The sequence below is a fragment of the Erpetoichthys calabaricus genome, chromosome 18, assembly GCF_900747795.2.
Source record: "Erpetoichthys calabaricus chromosome 18, fErpCal1.3, whole genome shotgun sequence".
Lineage (NCBI taxonomy): Eukaryota > Metazoa > Chordata > Cladistia > Polypteriformes > Polypteridae > Erpetoichthys > Erpetoichthys calabaricus.
The window spans coordinates 10,865,406-10,880,647 of NC_041411.2; positions in this window are offsets into that span (position 1 = coordinate 10,865,406).

A 15,242-nucleotide genomic window follows, 5' to 3' on the forward strand; every position below is an offset into this window, starting at 1 on the left:
CCAATATTTCTCCGTCAAATTGAAAAGCTCCAGGGCACATCCTGAAAATCTCTCTTTGACGTAAAATTGTGGGTATTACTGCTGCGTATGGCTGTTCTCAAGTGAAGGCTTTAGTGCTTTTTGCAGGTAAAAAGAGCAAGCCCTCAGTGTTCTGGCTTTGTGTGTGAAAAGCTGAGTTTTGTCTAATACACCAAAACAAAAGTTTAATAACAGTTAACATGTCAAAAGGAATTGGAAAACTTTACTTAATCTTCCTGGAATGAACCCAGGTTGCAAGCTTCTGCATAAGCCTGCCCTGAAAGGGAATCACTTGAAGCAGAAGGTTAGCAATCCTGCTTGTTAGATGTCTTATCAGTAGCCTGCATTCAGACTTTTACTGATTCTTCTGATGCCCACTCAGTAGAGTGCTTGGAGCCATTTAGGCACTGATTGATTTGTGCAGCTTATCACTTGTGACCAATGGCAAGGTGTTTATTTTATTCTTATTCTTATTTTTTTTATTTCAAAATGTGCAAACTCTAAAATCCTAAAGTTATGTCTGGGAAAAAAAAATTCTACGGCTCCAGCTATCACAGCATACTGTAAATAAGTGCCCCCTCTTAGAATGAAATCTAAAATATCTGAAGGCCACAGTTGTCCTCTAGCATTTTGAAAATTGTGCATATTGTTTCCGTCCGTGTATGTGCTATAGGGAATACATTACCCAGTATGCTCGTCTTGCATCATATATTCACTTTCCACTTTGTTACACATGAATAATCAACTCTGAGGGGCCCACCTCTCCTCCAAAAAAAAAAAAGAGCCCCCACATACTGTGATCAACCTTGCTAACAAGCCACTCATGAATGAGGGAAAATTGTGTGTTTTACCAACACACAACTTCAGAGTTGTTTCATTTCTGTTCCTCTCATGTGCCTTGGAGGAATGCCATCAAATTTTAACTAAGCATTAAGTGGTATTTATTATGGTGTGCTGTATGCCGCGCTGTGGGACTGCCCTAGCTACAGTATGGGCACTACTTTTCATCGATTTCACTTCACACAGTTAAACAGTCCAAACAAAGCCACATCACTTTGTAATGTTTTTATGCACAGTTAAGAAACTCAATCTCTGCTAAAGAAAGTTCTTTATGTAAATAGGTTACGTACTTTGATTTTTACTCTCCTTTCTATTTGGTTGTAAGTGGTAATAGAGACCGAAGAACAGCTAAGAGAATAGTGCAGGAAACACTGAAAACAAAAATTAATATTCTAAGTATTTCATTAATATATAAAAAACTGGATAGGTTTGTGTTTTGTCTTGATAGAGTAATATATTACTCTACTTTCCCCTTTTGTATTATTAATGTGTAGCCTTTGTCAGAGTGCCTCAAATCTCACAGACCTGTCACTGTTTAAAAGGTATTGTACTCTATAACTTCTCCCAATTTTCTCTTCTACATTTATAACCTCAGGCAATTAGGTATAGTAAAAGACAAACAGGAGTTAAGTTACACTTTAAATAATGTATTATTGATAATATTCATAAATACTAACAATAAGCAAAGTACAAGTGAACACTGGCAACCATACAACCTAATAAATGCTGATGTGTAGTCTCAGACGGCACACAGACTTGTAGTTACTTTAAATGTGTCTAGTTAAGGCATCATTTTGGATCAGCTTTCTTCAGAACAGGCCGCATGCCTGTCTCAATATGGCTGCCGAGTTGTGCATATCTTGGCAATGGTGTGACAGAGAGATGCTTCTTCATGGTGATGTTTGTAAGAGAGATAGGGAGGGGTAAAGCAACCGAATTTATGCATTCTTTGTCCAAGCCCCTTACACCAATAGAGCGTCATACTACAGAATGGCCTCTGATTCAGGCCAATCCCAAACAGCCATACTTCAGACTGATGGGACACACAATACCTTCCACACCTGCCCCCCAAAACCATTTGCTCAGCTGATGTTCGCCAGCTCGGTAGATTGGCTTTCTTGTGGGGGTTGATTGAGAGAGTCCTGCAGAAACAGTTGCCAGACTTGTTTTAGGCACTTCCCCCAACCCTGTCGTAAAATTACAAAAACTCAGTGCTAAAGGGGGGTAAGGGTTCTTAACCATCAAACCATTGCCGTTTTTATCAATAATGTAACACAAATATTACATTGCTTTGTCTAAGTTACAAATAAAGACATACAAAATATTTATCAACTTATGTACAAAATTTCACACCACAACAGGTGGCAAGCGATGGCTCTCTTTCTAATCCTGACTTGGTCACTAAGTGTATTCTCCCTGTGCCCAGATGTATTCCGACTTTTATCTAACAACATGTAGATTTGCATTTTACAATAAGTCGCAACTCTAATTTGGCCCATTATCAATCAGAGGAAGTATATGTGTGAATGTCCTCTGAGATGGACTTCTTCTGACACTGTATCGCCATGATGGCTCTCACCTTTCTACACTTCTTTAATGAATAGAACAGTAGTAAATAAAATGATTCATGAATGAATGATGCCAGATGCAGGGTATGTGATCTACTCGTAGACCAGGCAACAGTGGTTTGTGTGAAAAAGATTGGCATGGTCTTTTTAAAATTGTAAAAATGAAAATTTTGCTTTTGCTTTATGCTTTTGTCATAAGTTGTTGCATCGTGATTTTTTTTCTTGTATTTACTTTATTCTTTGGCACAAAAGAATCATTTCCCAACTTGTTTACAAAGGGGACAATTGTAGTCAATTCCAACATTCTTCATGCACTGTAGGCTCAGAGCGCTTCCACATTACAGTTAAAATGCAGTAATTGTAAATTATTAAATCATTAAAGCCGGAATCCAGTACAATAAACTGAACAATCCATAGGTGCTATGCCCTGCAGTACTGTAATAAAAATGTTTATCTTGAAACTGCCATGAATGGCAGCTTCTTGGCGTTCCTAGTTCAATTTCTTTCATTTTGGCGCTTTTTGCACATGTAGTTTCATTGAATTGATCAGATTTTTCTGAGGATAAATCCAAAAGTAAAGGCAATTTGAAAGTTACGTGGTAACCGCAACGAATCGAAGCTGGCGCAATACAACATGTTCACAATGGCATATGTGTAGTTTGAACACACACACACACACAGAGCGTTCTGCCGTTAGTCTATTTGAAGCCAATACTAAATGAATATGGGCACTCTGCTGCAGGATTGCCCCCTTGTTCAACAATGTGCCATAGTGAGATTTGTTCGGGCAAAGTTCATTTATGGAGATAGCATAAGCAAAGCTGACTAGAAATTGTTTTCTTTCTGAAATAAAGAAATAATAAATAGTGTAATGAGTGTAAACACCCCAAAAACCAAAGGAAAGATCATGGTGGATCACATGAAGTGGAACTGGCAAAAAAGAGTTGTGTGACTACAAGCAAATGGTCTAAACTAAGGTTTCTTAACCTTTTTTTGTCACAACCCAATTTTCCACTTTTTAGTGTATTTGAGTTCCCCTCCCCTTGAAGGATCATGGTTGTTACTTTATCAACCCCACGGCAACCCAAACCGTTGTGCCGATCATCAAGGTGGGAGGGGTGTTGGGGGTGGTGTTCCCCATGGAGAATTGTGGCAATCGTTAGCGCTGGGGTTGGTGTCCCCCTTGGAGAATTGTGAATGTTGCTTTATCAACCCATGGCCACCCACTTCTCAAACAGTAACTCACGACCCGTAGTTTAAGAAACCTTGGTCTAAACCAGAAAGAGAGAAAAAAACCTGTCTTATATTCAATAATCTTGGTTAAAAAATTAAATTAGAAGTCCTGACAAACCAGGCTGTTTTTATTAACTAACAGAAAATAATTTGTTTATAATATATACATAAACCTGAATGTCAGACTTAATGCACCACCATCTTATATAGTGGTCTCATAATGGTGTCGCATATCGCAGAGATGGCAGTTCATGGTACACACAAAGTGTCAATGTTAAAAGAAAATCTCTAGTTAGTGATTGTTCTTGTAGTAAAATCAATTACCATCATAATGATAAAATAAATTAACTATAAGTGAAATAAACCATTCGGACGTTAGCGTCAGTAGGCTTTGTGCCATAGGAACCAGAAGTATTCTATAACATTTCAGTAATCATTTACCACTCTGATGCTGATCTTTCGGATCATAAAATAGGTAATTACTATAGCAGCTGACAAGAAGAAATTATATTTAATTGCAGAATTACAGTATTTTAGGGTTCCTCTAGAGCAGGGGTAGGCAACGTCGGTCCTGGAGTGCCACAGTATGTGCAGGTTTTTGTTCCAACCCGGTTCCTTAACGAGAACTCAATTATTGCTGATGAAGCACATATTGCTTAAGTGACATTTTAATGCTTCATTTTAGTGGTCTCGCTTGTTAAGGTTCTCCAACCTTAATTGCTTATTTCAATCTTAAACTGCAGCATTCAGTGTTTTAATTGCTCCTTATTAGCAATAAGATGTAAAAGACAAAGCAGCCAGCAGTTCTCCAGCTAGCTTTTTTCCAATTACATCTGTGTGTGTTCATCATGCACGGTTTGATTTAATAAAACACTTAATAGAAAAATGTGACAAACTGAAAATGATCTGTTTTAGGCTTCAAATCATTTGGATGATATCCTAGGAAAGGAAAAAAATCTACGCTATAAAAGCCTTACATTGCACAGACTAACAAGCCATAAAATTAAATAAGGTCTGAGATTGGCAATGATTGGTTTCTAATTAAGCAATTGGGTTGGAATGAAAACCTGTAGCCACTGCGGCTCACCAGGACCGACATTGCCTACCCCTGTTTTACATCTTATTGCTAATAAGGAGCAATTAAAACACTGAATGCAGCAGTTTAAGATTGAAATAAGCAATTAAGGTTGGAGAACCTTAACAAGCGAGACCACTAAAATGAAGCATTAAAATGTCACTTAAGCAATATGTGCTTCATCAGCAATAATTGAGTTCTCGTGAAGGAACTGGGTTGGAACAAAAACCTGCACATACTGTGGCACTCCAGGACCGACGTTGCCTACCCCTGCTCTAGAGTGCCTCTTTATCGTGCATGATTTGGCTCAAAAACCAATTAGCACATCGTCATCTCATAACAGGCATAAGTTTCTAGTTTGGTATTTTTCCGTCCAGCTGTTTTAACTGTAGACCGCCCTCAAGAAACTGTGACAGACAGACACACCCATCGTTGAGATATCAAACATTTTCGGTATCATGGGACGCTAAAACGTTGTGATATGTCGAAAACCAGAGAATTAAATTTTTGACATATCCTCCTCCAAAATGACAAAACACAACCACAAAATTATCATTCATGACAAGCCGTGATATAGAGGTGAAAGTAATAAGATTCAGGAAAAAGTCATATTGTGCTGCTCTGTGATGAAGATGATGGAGGAAATCTTTTGGGTTTTTCAACCAGGCCGGTTCTTGGAAGGGATCCTAATGGGAGTAAAAAATAAATCGATAAGAAAAGCTGCTGACTGTGAATACAGTTTCACTTACTACTATTATTGCATTTTTGACTTTGGTGAAAGTTTCCTTTGGCGAAAAACATGAATTGTTCTTTTTCTGATGTAGCTGTTGTACCGCTTTCAAGTAATTGAGATATTAGACACTTTTCCGACTTTCCACGCTTGTTTCTGATGGTATTTCATTTAAAAAGAAGTTCATGAAATTGTGTTCCAGTGTTTGTGTATGCAAAAGCTTTAAAATTGCTCATATCATTATGGACTTCACATACTGTAAACTGAATCAGAGCCGTGCACAAACAGGGTGTGTATCGATACATAGCAGTGATCACGTGCATTAAAAAAGCAAGCGTGTCTGAGCACTCAGGGCTAGGGGTGTGTAATTTTACATCAGACCAAGAGATGGTGCTGAAGTCATAATGTGAACTGAATTAAAATGAAAAGAGTGTTAGATTGTGGAGTATTAAGGTAAACAGGTTAGACCAAGCACAAAGATAATCTGTCCTTTTCTGCTTTTTAATTTTATTTTGAAGACTGCAAAATAAATTAATCCAGTGGAACAGAAAAACATTTCACTTGCAACTCCGGATGTAAAATCAGACATGATGTTTAATGCATAGAACAATGCCCCTGTAAGGGTAAAAGCATTGCTTTTGTGTAGTCTCTCAGTTTATAATTTTCCACACAATATTGTTATGCACATTGTTGTAGATAAACATGGAAAGGGAGAGTTAACACCTCCTCTTCGCCCATTCCACATCCTTCATAAGCAACCATCTGGAGAAGAACAGAAAGTGAGAGGGAGAGATGGAAATCATTTTTGTATATTTAGGTAAAACTGCTGAACTGTGCTGTCTATGAGTTCATTTATCCTGAGCACCAGTGAAATCTTTTGTTTTTCACCGTTATGGATTTATAGGGTCATTAGTGTGCACCTACAGAGTCATCGCTCTCTGGCATCATGATTAGTGATTGTAGCAAAATTATCTAAAAACGTCCGTGCTCTTTACCTGAAAAAACATAAAATAATTTAAAAAAATTGTTCCATTCAGAATTAAGGCCATCACCACATCTGTTGTGATTCCATTACCAGAAAAAAGCAAAAAAAAGAATAGGTAAGGTGTTCAAAAAAGCCCACAGCAAATAGGACAGAATCCTAACTGACCTGCCCAAATATAGGTCTCATCCTAGAAGAGGCTGACCCTAGGAAACAAGAAGGCTTTGGCCTACTGAGCCCCAAACAAAGAGATCTGGCAGAATAATTAGAAATGCCCTAAAATATATCAAGAACATCAAAAAATGCCACACTAGGGAGAGAAAACAATAACCTCTCAACACCAAATTCTCTATAAAATAAGGTCCTTAGAGACAAGCTGACAGAGATGGGAGTAGACTCATACCTAGTGGCATGGATCGTGGACTGGTCTTACAAACAGACCTCAGTATGTGCGTCTCGGGAACTGCAGGCCTGACATTGTGGTCAGCAACACAGGAGCGCTGCAGGGGACTGTACTTTCTCCGGTCCTGTTCAGCCTATATATATCGGACTTCCAATACAACGAGGAGTCCTGCCACGTTCAAAAGTTCACTGACGACACTGCTATCGTGGGCTGTAGGAGGAGGAGTATAGGAACCTCATCAAGGACTTTGTTAAATGGTGCGACTCAAACCACCTACACCTGAACACCAGCAAAACCAAGGAGCTGGTGGTGGATTTTAGGAGGCCCAGGCTCCTCATGGACCCTGTGATCATCAGAGGTGACTGTGTGCAGAGGGTGCAGACCTATAAATACCTGGGAGTGCATCTGGATGATAAATTGGACTGGGCTGCCAATACTGATGCTCTGTGCAAGAGCGGACAGAGCCGACTATACTTCCTTAGAAGACTGGTGTCCTTCAATATCTTCAATAAGATGCTGCAGATGTTCTATCAGACGGTTGTGGCGAGCGCCCTCTTCTGCGCAGTGGTGTGCTGGGGAGGCAGCATTAAGAAGAAGGGACACCTCACGCCTGGACAAACTGGTGAGGACGGCAGGCTCTATTGTAGGCATGGAGCTAGACAGTTTGACATCTGTGGTGGAGCGACGGGCGCTGAGCAGGCTCCTATCAATTATAGAGAATCCATTGCTTCCACTGAACAGGATCATCTCCAGACAGAGGAGCAGCTTCAACGACAGACTGCTGTCACCGTCCTGCTCCACTGACAGACTGAGGAGATCGTTCCTCCCCCACACTATGCGACTCTTCAATTCCACCCCGTAAACGTTAACATTATTCAAAGTTAATATTTATATTTTTATCACTCTTTAATTTAATATTGTTTTTTTCTATCTGTATGCTGCTGCTGGAATATGTGAATTTCCCCTTGGGATTAATAAAGTATCTATCTATCTATCTATCTATCTATCTATCTATCTATCTATCTATCTATCTATCTATCTATCTATCTATCTATCTATCTATCTATCTATCTATCTATCTATCTATATTAACAGAACACAAAAACGAGTTGCTTAAAAGCCAGTCCAAGGTAGCCAAGTCCAAGCCACAATCCAAAAGCAGGAATCCAAAAACAAAGGCGGAAGTATCACAAAAAAAAAACAGAACTCCCAAGGACAACAGCAATACTTAGAAAAAGTCCTGCTGAGCTCAATGTACTGTGAAGTCTTTAAAGGCAATGTACCTATAAAAGCTGGTGGCAGTTCCATAGCAGTGACGTAAGGGTGGCCCCGTCTCTTAAGGACCCACCCACAAAACACAAGGAACACAATTATATGCATAGAAAGTAAATAATAAATGAACAGAATAAAATTAAGAGACCGTACATAATCAGAGAAATACTAAATGGACAGAATAGTATTAATGGAAATGACTGTAAGCAATAAACAATCATTAAAAATGAACAGAAGAGAAATTAAAAGATAAGCTGAGGAGGAATCCAAGTTAAAACATGACTGTGCCTTTTTATGATAATAATTCACAAAGAGACAACTGAGAAGTAACAGATTGTTTGCCACTCATAAAAACAAAAAATAGTGTACAATACTGCCTGAAGTCTTTTGCTTGTGTAAGCCACAGAATTCTGCCGGAAGGGGAGAAGAGAAGCACGTCGTCAAAAACCAGAAATGAGTCGGAGCCTTAAAGACAAAACGTTTTGGTACCAAAACAAGAAATCAAAGTCGGAAACAAAACCGTAAGATCGAAAGTCAGAAATTTGAGAAGGAAATATGCACTGTGTTTGGTGGTGTTATCCAAATCATGAATATTCGTGCCGGATTTAAGTCGTCACGTTGATGATGCAAGGTGTGGTAACGTTTGAAACGACGTTCTATGGCAGCCAGGAGCAGCATGCTGGAAACGTTATAATGTAAGGAACCATACAGAAGAGTTACAGAGAAAACACAACTCACATTCCAACTTACTTTTCCATTCCATTCTAAAAAAATTTAATTCAAGAGAAAAAAAAAATCTTAAAGTGAGCAAATCAAAGCACACAGGAGGTCACTGAATAGATTGTCAAAGGGACAGCAATCCAGAAAATGACACAGGGTGGCTGTGACAATGCAGGTTCAGCTCTGTGCTCCCATCAGCTGTTAGAGAGCCCTTGAACTCAACACCGTCGGTAATGTCACCGATGAGCTAGAAAGTGAGGCAATAACAATGAGCAAGGGGATGGTGTACCAAAGTGCAAAGTGCTTTTATTAAAAGACAATCAAAAACAATCAAATGTTCAAACAAAGTGCTGTGCAGTTCATTCAAAGTTTCAATAAATAAATAATCCATAAAAGAATCGTGTGGAGGTTTAAAACCAATAAATAGAAAAATCCTCTAAAAACAACGAGGTAAAATGTCACAGGAAGTAATATGTTAAAACCAAAAAGCCCGGTGTCTTCTGTTACCATGGCGGCTCCCCTGCTACACCCATCTGGGCTACTCTACAGGAGAGTCGCCTACCTGCAGGAACAGCTACCCTTCACTCAGGTCTGGTAGCCCTCTGATCCTTGGCTTCATCGGGCTCCCAACTGGACCGAGACTTTGGTCCATTCCCCAGTGTCCAAGGCGCTCACACTGAGGCTAAACCAGTCCAAAGCCTCATCGACTCCCACTGCCTTCTACAGTCAGTCAGGCAGTGCTGCCATGAGATTTGAAATCCTCCTGTCCACCAGACGGTAGCATGGAGCTACTGTGTGGGAGTTCTGGTACCAGATTGCTAGGCAGAGGGTTAACACTACCCCAGCTAAGCACTATGGGATAGCACCCTGCCCCTAACTACAGGGTGTGGGACTTTGACATTCTTATTGAGGAGAAGTCAGTGACACCTGATCATGTTCCTTGAATGGCTGCTAAACACTCAGGGGTGTAATTTTGCCAGGGACCTCTAGAGGGAGATCATTTCTGCTGCTCCTGTCGTGAGGTTTGGTCTGAAGTAACATTAACACTAGGACGGTATTTAAAGCCCCTTCATGCCAGTGGTGTCATTGGGTCCTGATTCTGGATGTGTTTAAGTGTGAAAGCAAAGCTAGCAGGGTGAAGAAGCCATAACAGAGAAAAGAGTGCCCTACCATGAAACCATCCACATAGATATCCATAAATGAAGACAGTGTGCATCATTTAACTAATTCACATTTGTAAATGTGCACCTCAGGCTTGTCAGTGGGAAAGGGAAAGTATAAAACTGAATGGAGTTAAGAAAACCTATATAGTAGTTCTTAGTCAAAATGAATGTGCAAATGATTTATCTAGCCTCTGTATTTATTTCTCTCGCTCGCTTCTACCTTTTGTTTCACTCTTTTGCATTGACGTCTTGTGAATCCCATTTGGCTAGCAGCAACATTCATAACTGCGTCCTAAGGTTCTTGGCCTCAAGCCTGCACTCCTCATCTATAAAACAATATATTTTAAACCCAGCAGCCGTTTCTGTGCTACTGTCAAAATGTCCAGACTATTCAGGGCTTTATTTCTTTATTTCCCCTTAAAGCAGATATGGTATACTTACTTATTATTGCTGCTTCTGGGCTGATAAAAGAAAATATTGAAAATCTTTTTTTTTTCACTTTCCTATGAATTTAAAGAGAAGAGTAAAATCACTCTAATTACATGTCTGTGGATCTTTTTAAACTGGAAAATAACCAGAATCAATCCATTTTGTTTAATAAATACATCGAACAGCAGGTTTAAATAATTTCTGCAGGATGTGCGTAGAATGTACTTGAAATACCGAGGCCTATCTTTGTCTGTGATCTCAGCTTCAACTGTGATTCTTTTCAGCAGTGAGGTGTGAAGAAGAGTCCTAAATCTGTTATGGCATCAATAGATTGCATCTGGAGGTTAGGTTTCATATCTCTCCAGCCGTATTGATTTCTTTAAATTCTGCATGCTATTGAAGTCTTCTTGTTCCTCATCAAGTGAATCTTTTATCTTTACTGTGATTACAAATTAATATATTTTTTTCTTCATTTAAATATCCCCCCCGCCCCCAAGGGAGAGTGAAGATGTGACATTTTCTCAGGTTTTCATTGACAGCGTATTTTAAATCTGCCTGTAAGTTGTTTGTTTCCTGCTAACAATTTTCAATTATTTCCGAGATCGCCATTCAAACAGGTACATGCACACATATACAAGTCGACCTTTCTTAACTCTTAAATGACTCAAGCACTGATTGGAAAGTCCATGTGTCAGTCTCTGACTGGGCATTATACTGCAGGCTAGCATTCGATACTGCAAAGGAGATGTGCCTTTCTCGTTTTTCCTCCTCAGACCTTCTATTGTTTTCTGTATTTCAGAAATATCTGTGTCGCCAGTACCGAGATTGGTTTCACTGGAATAAGACTGAAAATCAAACAACGTAAGATGTGATGTCCCTGATGTGATTTATTTTAAAGAACTTGAGTATAGCACCTGGGTCAGCCTAATCATGAAACCCTGTCACACTCAGTCATTAATATTGATTTTCTGTATCTGAATATATATTGTGTGTACAGTATATGCATACTACAGCATATTCTATATATAATACTACTATATTATACAGTATGTAGGGTAGAGTTGGATGGGTACTAAAATTTTGACTCCGTACAAACAAACACGTTAGCCTCTCGGCACTGCCACACTGCCACACTGTCACTCTTCTCCTTCCTACACCACACTCTGTAATTCATTAACAGGAGGGCTTTTTCCCTTTGGAGTCTCCAGTGTGTCCCCCTTAGTGATTTGCACTGTGTATATTAAATTGATACATTTTGGAGCCCTGCAGCTTTACCCAGCAATGAGGTCTGGGTAACCACTATTATCTTCTTCAGTGGGGTTGTTCCATGACAGATGTATTCTCTACATGTAGGGTGTTTCTCATGTAGTAGACATCCCAAATTTTTACGCAATGTGGACTAAAGGACCCCCTCTGGGATTAGGGACCCTGAAGCTTAAGCTTCATTAGTTTCATAGTAGATGTGCCCCTAACTGAAGAGCAGGTGCCCCCCTTATCATAATAATAAATAACTGAACACAAAATACTTTAACACTACCATTTCCTTTTCGTGATGAAATTAAAGAAATCCTGGTGAGGTTTTTCAGTACTTTTTTAAGTACCGGTTTACCGTGCATGTCTTATGTATAGTACTGCACAAAAGCTAACTATCGGGACAGTTGGTATTTATTTGTTTTTTAAACACTGGACAATGATAAAATAGCCACAATTGATATAATGCAAAGTAAACAGAATGTATTATGTTTTTAAAATGTCATCAATTAGTCCTACTGGTGAATTCTTCAAAGTTTCTTGCAAGATTTGCCATAGCTCTCCTCCTGCCTTTGTGGTCTTTTCTCTGTCCAAGTGATCCCAAACAACATCAGTGATATTGAGGTCAGGACACTGAGCTGGTTTGGTTAATGTCCATCTGTAGTTTTAATTATCCAGAGTAGAAATAGCAGTACTGTAATGTACCGAACACAGTGAAACTCTTACTTGCATATCTGAGCAACATACAACACGTGTATTTGAGATCATTATCATGCCAAAGGTGTGATGTTCTGCTGATGTTTTCCAGTAGATTGAGTGTGAAAAATTAAAATCAGCTTCTATGATGCGGCAGTCATCATTCCATCGATTCCGACCAGATCTCTCACACTGCTGACATCCGTAGACCAAGACAGTCCCGTCACTGTGCGTCACAGAAGATTGCAGACAGACGTCAGTTCACTTCTTCCTCACCCTTCTGCTGATTTACTGATGTCTTTATTAAACCACAAAATGCCCAATTTGGACTCATTACCCAGGAAGGCTTTCTCCCACTGGTTACTGACTCTCGCTGTACCAAAGTCTCTTCTGCACTTTTTAAAACTTCTCCTCATGTTTGAAATATATACTTTGATTTCAGGTGACCCTGCTAGATGCTGAGCCAGCATTTTGATAGATTTCCTCCCATCCCCTAAGGAAGTGACCTTCAAGTATGGCTCATCAGATGCAAACAGCTTGTTGGGTTTTTCTTGGGCTTTTCTCTGTTCTTCATATTTCTTTATGACAACTTGAACGCCACATCTCAAGTTTGTAGCATAGTCGCATGCTGTCTATAAACTAGATGTTACAAGACTGTGCCTTTTGTGTCTGTCAAAGTGTGTTAGTGTAGCCATTTTCAAACTTTGTGCACGCCTAGTGTTTGTGGTTTCTACCTCAAAAACCCTTTTACATGGTCAAATGCACCACTAGCATACCTGCTTATGTGAATGTGAAACCAATGGGCTGTTAGTTCAATTTATCAAATCCATGGAATGGCTCTTAAGCCAGGACAACTAGCATTAAAAGTCATTTTGTGAGTACCCTAAGATGCTAAGACCCTAACCCTAAGCCTAACCCTAATTAATAGTCCGGAGCCCTGGTACTACCAGCTTTTTAATTCCAGTCTACAAACTATAGACTTGCAAACCCTGATGGATTTTCAGTGCCTTGGATTTTGGTCCATGGAATATTTTCCTAATTAAAACAATCAAAAGCAAACCATTCACAATCTTAACTTGGTGTCTCTTTTAAAGGCAGTGACTTATTGCGCAGCAGACTGTTGTAACCACTGTATCACCAGCACATACTTCTCAGCGAGCAAAACAGCCAAATCCGCAAGCATGTCTGTAAATTGAGCAAGAGAAACAACCGTGTTAGTTTTAAAACAACTGGGGCAAGAGTGCCGTGTCCTCAAGTCATTTACCAAATTATAAATAAGATAATCATTAATGCATACTTTTTTATGGATAAAAAAAGAGAGGAGCACACCAGGTGAGCCATTCCATTGCTGATATTATAACAGTTACAACTGAACAAAATCATAATCACATGCAGCATTATGACAAAAATAAAGCAGGGCTAGCAGAAATCATGCCTGAACTACGAGGTTTGGAAAGCTGGTGGCCCAGAATGCTACTACAGAGGGTCCTCGGGTTATGGCACAGTTCCGTTTCTACAATAGTGATGTAACCCAAATTTTGGTGTAAGTCGAAACACACCCTAGCCTAAGTCACTTACCTATCCTAAAACATTTGCAAAATCATCACTAAGCCACAGAAAAAGGAAAAGGACATAAATATACTGTACTGTACACTGTACTGTAGTAACAGAAAAAATGAGTGTAAAAAAAACTTCCTTACCATTATTACCTCTGATCTCTTTACAATGTTTAATTTCACTTCCATCGTGATGGCTTTCCTCTTCTTCAAAGTTCTATCATCTGAAGACTGACTGTCGTTTAGGAGCCATGATAACGGCCATAAAGTTGCCAAACAAAGCCACACAAGCGGAACACTTCCTCCGTGCACAACGAAACGAGTTTGCCAACTCCCTCATTCATATGCTGCGTTACTGCGTATTCTTCTGCTGCGCACAACCAAACTAGTTCGCCCACATAGTCTGTAAGTAGGCCTACGATGCTAATGGCGTAAGCCGAAACACTCATGTCTCAATTTTCTTAAGATTTTATAGGAGTGAGTGTTGTAAACTCGAGACATTGTAACCCGAGGACTCCCTGTATATGGATTTACAATTTGTCCACACCTGCTTAATATATATTGTAAGAAAATGAATTATTAAAGACTAAATTATCCGTTACTTGCTCCCATGTTGTTCTTTGGCTACCATGGCACGTCACATGATATCAAAATTGCAGCATGTGGTCTATGAAAAGGGTACAATTAGAGATTACAAGTTAAAGAAAAGTGAGAAAAGTGCAGATCCACGGTGCTTCAACAAGCAGAAAGGTCAATTCACAATCTGCCATTGACGAACCCCAAAGTACTGCACTTGAGGAACTGGTCGAGGGTCAGAATATGAATGAACAGGGAGAGTTGGGTCTTTATTGCAAAGGCTTATTCACTGCAGTGTACGAGACGTTTTATCAGAAATGGCTCATTTGCATTAACATTATTAACAATATTTAGGCAAAAACAAACCCTCTTGGGATGATGTGAGCAAATGACTGGATACCTGTAATTTGAGATGTTTTGTTTTCTGTATTTGAGCTGGGTCTGATTCAAGTCAGTACATTGTATCAGGAATTTTTGTTTTTTCCAAAAAAAATTTTTAGCCACCACTACAAGATTTAAAAATTCATCATTTTTGGGTGGAATATTCCTTTATGATTCACATATTATGCGAGTATTGTATGTGTATTACGGGAGAGTCAATGTGAGTTTATACAAGATGTGTTTCAACAAATACACCAGAGCTTTATTAGGGAGCACCAAAACCATTTGATTGGAGTAGTGTGTATGATATTATTTGTGTTTATTTTAAAGCTTTTGATAAGTTACCATG